The sequence below is a fragment of the Lutjanus erythropterus genome, chromosome 8, assembly GCF_056507025.1.
Source record: "Lutjanus erythropterus isolate fLutEry1 chromosome 8, fLutEry1.hap2, whole genome shotgun sequence".
Lineage (NCBI taxonomy): Eukaryota > Metazoa > Chordata > Actinopteri > Lutjaniformes > Lutjanidae > Lutjanus > Lutjanus erythropterus.
This window is the reverse complement of record NC_139324.1, coordinates 9,811,626-9,817,625: the sequence shown is the minus strand read 5'-3', so window position 1 is coordinate 9,817,625 and position 6,000 is coordinate 9,811,626.

Below are 6,000 nucleotides of genomic sequence, written 5' to 3'. Positions count from 1 at the left end.
TTTATCTTTTGTTTTCATTTCAGTCAAACACAGTCCACCAAGTAAAACTTTGATTCTGTTTCAACTGATGTGACACACACTTTATTCTGTTTCACATTATTATTCAGATGAACTGTTTCCTGAGATGAGTGGACTTTACACAGTTTGTTTCTGACTTTACAGCTCCTGACATCGGCTCTGAACTCGACAGACTGAATCCAGACCAGACTGACAAACACACTCAATGAGTTTCCTCAAATGGGATCAAAAAAATAATAAACCTTTGATATTTGCCACATTATAGTATAGTACAGTAAAACTTTACTGAACTAAAACAAACTAAAAGATTGTGTCCAGCAACATGAAGATGATTTATGCTCTCAACAAATATTTAATACTAACTCTAAATGGCTGAAACACCTGTTGATCCTGGGGTCCACTACTGATGATGTGTCCTTCATTTTGTTCTGATTTCAATCATTTGATGCTCACGGGACTGGACTTGATGTTTTATGAATTTCATGAATTTATGTAATTCATGGAATTTATATCCCTCCTGACCACACCTATGTTTCTTTTGCTCCACTTACATAGAGGATAGTTTCCCTGTTTCATGGCTTGACAATAATACCACTTATTGTTGCACTCCTGTTTTTTTCCTCCTCCTCCTCCTCAGTTTGGAGGCTGCAGGGAGACACAGGAATGCCTACTCCAGCTGGGTTGTGATAGAGATTACTCCATCTCTCACTGCCTCTTCCTGTACATCTCCCTCCTCTGCTTTCTTTCTCCTTTTCTGCTTTGACTCTCACCTCCTCTTCTCCTCTGCTTGGAGGTGGTGAATAGCTGCAGGACGCCCGGCTCCAGCTGGGTTGTGGTTGAGATTACTGCATCTCTCACTTCCTGTTCCTGTATGCTTCTCTCTGCCTTTCTCTCCTTTCCCTTGGGGTAACTGTTGGTCGGGGGGTCCAGAGTAACATGCCTCGGCCAGTGTCTTGCCTTTATCTCTCCATCCCAAACCGTGCGAGTTGTCGAACCAGCTCGGTGAGAGTCATTGTGATATCTTTACTATATCCAATTTAGAGGAGGGAAACTGGACTGTTTTTCAAGAAAAAATTCTGGGTTGTGGTAAGAGGTGGTGTGACGCTGTAGCGCCCTCTATTGGTCAGCCACCATCAGTTCCTCTGATGAAATTTGATCATGGGGAACTTTTTCAATAAATCCATCTTGAGACCTAAGTTTAGATACTCAGTGTCCTCTGTCTCAAATGAAAAAAGTCTTCCTCAGAGTTCTTACAGAGATGAAAATGCAGTGAAGTTGTCATGGTAACAAAGTTCTTATTAGTAAATGTAATTAAATAACAGAGTTTTTGAAGTGCATAAATTAACGTGACATCACATGTTACAACTCAAAAGTAGTCTGAGTTTTCTTACACATTATTCATTACATGGTATTGATGAACATAAATTAAAGTCTTGGTCTTTTTCAGTAAAATCCTCAAGTTTTTAAAAGTGTTGCTCTTTTGTAAATCCTTCCACTCATCTGTGACTATAGTTGCTGTAATCTATTACCTGAGCTTTCAGTATTCTCACAGAGGCGGTCGATGAGAAGATTGATATCAGAGTCAACTCTGAGCAGAGTCAACTGACAAGGTTAGCTTAGCTTAGCATGAATACTGGAGAAAAGGCTGAGAAAACAGCGAGGCAGCAGCTCTGTAAAAGGTGCCTTCTGACAACTTCAGAGCTGGCTGACACATCAAAAATGAAATGTGACATCTGTGCAAGGTCAGTGCAGCGAAAACACTTCAGATCCTCAAATCTGTAAGGCTTAGAAAGTAGAAACAAAAGATAAAGTAGAAAACTGAGAGACTGAGAGTGAAATACATGTTGAAACAGGTTTATTCACAGCAGTTTGGACTGAAAGTTAAATACAACCTTAATAGAATTCACTTATATACAGAGCCAACACACTGAAGAGTACAGTATTAAATCTAAGCACTCTTACATTATAATACTCTTCATCATTCATATCACTCCCTTCTGTGTGATTCCTGACAAAACACTTCTTTGTTGTATAATAATGCAGATGAGATCAGTCAGAGAAAGTCGGTGTTACAACTATTTCTTCTTAAAAGATTTTAAACTTCATCAGTCAAACTTTGGTGGAAGTCAGATGATGGTAACTTTACACACTTTCTGATCTTTCAACACAATGTGCATCTCTAATCTGTGAAGCAAAAGGAAAAAAACCTTCAAATAGAACCAAGTTAATCAGGTTTTAATTATGGGGAAAGTTGAGAGAAAGAATATGAGAAATATGAAGAATGATAAACAGATCATTTCAATAAGTGTTGTGTGCTGTCCTCTATACCTGCTGCTGCAAATCTGATCTATCAGATTCTGTCTTACTTGATGCAGTGTGGAAAATTACATAGTGGGTCTTTATTTCCCAGACTGCATTAAAAAAATAAAGCAGTGTTAATTGTGTGATTTAGAGGGTTTTACATAAATCATAGTGATAACATCACAGAAAACTGTTTTCCATTTTCCTGTGTTTTCGCTGCACTTTCCTTCACTTAACTTCAGTTGAGGTACAGCAATACTAGTAAACAGTGGTGTAGGTAGAACTACAATACAGGAACGTTAGTGGGAACTAGACTTGACTAGAGTCTATTAGACAGTAGTGCTAAAATAAATAAGCAGGGCTCAGTTCACCTTTGCGCCACCAGAGGACACCAAATTATAATCCATGACAACTGTCTCATGGACACAGAGGAGAAGAAATTCTGTTGATGTGGGAAATTCACTGACAAGCAAAATACATGTAGCAACAAGAAACACATGGAGAAGAATATAACAAATACAACTGTGATAAAAAAAAAAAAAGAGAAAAAATACAAGAGAATCAACCAAAAAGACTGTGACAAACCCCACATCCACCCCACACAAACATGGACTGATCTCACTGCTCCACCACAGAAACTAAAATCACCTGAAACACATCTGGATCTTATTCCAGGTGCAGGAAGATGATAATGTGAAGGCCTCAGAGCCTCATTTACTGGACTGGATGTTCATGAACACATCACTGACATGTAATCCATGAGGGGCCTTAGAGTACTGCAGGACATGTTTTGTCTTTGTGTGTTGATGAGGACTCTAGCTGCTGCGCTCTCAATGAATTGTTTAAGTTTATTTGTATAATCTGGCAAAACTGCCATTATTTAGTTGAACCTGTGTCAGGTTAATACATGAACTAGTTACTGTCTGTAAGAGGTTGAGATTTAAATCCTGATATTTGTTTGTTCAAGTAATAAAAAACTGCATTGTGTCATCTTCACATTCTGTTTCCTCCCCTTGTCCTCTGGGTCAAAAATGAGCCGCCTTCACTAAACCCCTAAAATAAAGCAGCTTCATTGAATTTTAAACACCAGATCTATTTTACATGAAGAAACAATTTGTCATTCATCAGAAACTTTGTGACTATCTGGGTTTTCTCTCTTCACACTGCAGAAACTAACTACATTTAAGAAGTGGATGAATGTTTTCTTCACTAAAGTAGAAGTTTATTATTACTATTATCATTACTCAATGTACTGCATCAGAATTTATTTTACAACGAGAGTACTTTTATAGTATATGGACTACTATAACATTGTGTTCAGGACTCAAATGCAGCACACAGAACAATAGGTATCATTGGTAATGACCTTTATTGTTGGTTTGGCAGAAAACAGCATAAACAGTCAAATAATTTAACAAGTCAGTTCTGTTTTCAAGCTTTGGACTTCCAGAGGCTCGTGGCTGTGAGTTAGTGACGTCAGAACACTCACACACACAGAACTGTTCAATGGTGAACAACGGTACCAGAACGGAGCAAACAGGAGACGTAGTCAAGGTGACAGAGGGTCAAAGCCTGATAAGAATACAGTCCAGGTAAATAAACCAGCAGCAAACAGACAGAAAGTCAGTCAAAGCCAGGCAGAGAGTCAGGTATCCAGTGGAGAGGTGATTACATCCACTCCACAAGAACACACAGCCAGGGAAAACAGGAAAATAAAACAGGAACGCTGAGGCAGATCTCGTGGTCAGGGATAGAAGGCTGTGGTGATACCTGAGGATTCAGATGAAGACGGTGAGTCAGAGACAGACAGAGTTATCAACAGGGAAACAGTCTGAGAATAAGTGCTGGAGAGTCTTGCATGGAGATACTGAAGAACGAGCAGACAGTGACTGCGCAGGAGAAACTTATATATGGGCCTCATTACTGATGAGGTGCAGCTGTGTGCACAGGTGAGTCGAGTTGGGCTGATGAGGTGGGAGCAGCAGGCAGGCAGAGCGGAGCAGAGCAGAGGCAGGGTTAATGGAAAAGAACCAGGAGAGCAGGGGAACCGAGCATGCAGAGCTGAGACAGTGAACAATGGGCCTCATGCAAGAACCACTCATACGAACAGATTTGTTCTTACGTGATGTGTACGAGTGATTTCAAAGAAATTGTGGCATCCACCAATTTTCTCGTACTTTGAATTTTTCCTTTTAGATACGAACACAATTTCCAAGTGGTCCAGATGTGTTGTAGAATCATGTGCTGATAGTCTGCTGGTATCCAAACCAAAGTTTTTCACCAATGACTGTATATTTCAGTAGTTTTAAGACATGTTGAGTTTGAAAACAAAATTACACTTCATAATTATACCATTATTATCCTGTTTGACTACATTTCCTTTGAACGAAACAAAGTAAGAGAAATTTAAGATAAAAATACAAAAATGTTTTTGTATGAGGCCCATTGCTTTCAAGAAATGTTCATTTTGTGTTTGAGTTTGTTTGAACTTGAGTCATGTATGAAGTCGTGGAAAGGTGATGCTGCATCTGCATGAGAAACTTTCAATTTTGTCTGAGATCAATCATCAGCACACACAGGCCTGATCTCAGTTTCTTGTGTGTTTGTCTTTTTGTTTTTTTGTGGTGTGTAACTGACTTTGTGACTGTGATTTTAACTGCTGGGTCAAAAATGACCTGAAGACAGTCTTTGTATCCTGGCGATGTCCAGGTTTCATGGAATATGAAATAATATGAATAAAGTCCATGTTTCACGTTTTCTATTGTTGGGGTCACTCAAGGAAAAGTCATCAAACTTCAAGCTGAAAAAAATCATCTTGGTGTTTTTCTCTGCTATTAAATAGTCAGCAGGTCATTTTTAACCTGAAGACAACACAAGGGTTGATGGTATTTATATGACTTGATGACTCGATTACCTCGATGAATCACCCCACCTCTAACTGACAGGTTAGCTAGTTAACTGGATTACTGTGTAGCTAACATTAGCATAACACTGGTCTGACCTGTACATGTTTGACATAAAGTTTTCTGGTACAGACATTTTTTAATAAGGAAAATTTAACTTAAAACATGAGGAAAAAAATGAAAATGAGACAAAGATTAGGAAATAAGATAATTGTATTCTGCTTATTTATTATCATTAGTAATAGTAATGGATTAACCATTTGCATTTTCAACTATTCATTAAACACTATTATAATACTTACATAAGTTCTGTGTGATTCCTGACAAAACACTTGTTTGTTGTACAGATGAGATCAGTCACAGTAAGTCGGTGTTTCAGCTGTTTCTGTTTAAAAGATTTTAAAGTTCATCAGTCAAACTTTGGTGGAAGTCAGATGATGGTCACCTGACACACTTTCTAATCTGTCAACACAATCTGCACCTCTAATCTGTGAGAACAGAAGCAGGTTAAATAGGTTCTGAGATGAAGAACAAGAACAAACATGAAGAATCACAAACAGATCTTTGTTTTCTTTAGTTACAAAACAATAGGACAAAATAAACATCAGGCTCAGACGTATAAAAAAAAAAACATAAATAGAGAATAAACAACCAAATGCAGAACATAAAGAAAGTCATTGCCAACATCAGAGATTGTTTTGTGGCTGTAGAGAAGCTCTCAGTTGACTGAACAAACAAACATAACAAGACCAGCTTCTCACTGAAGGGCCTTTTAAAG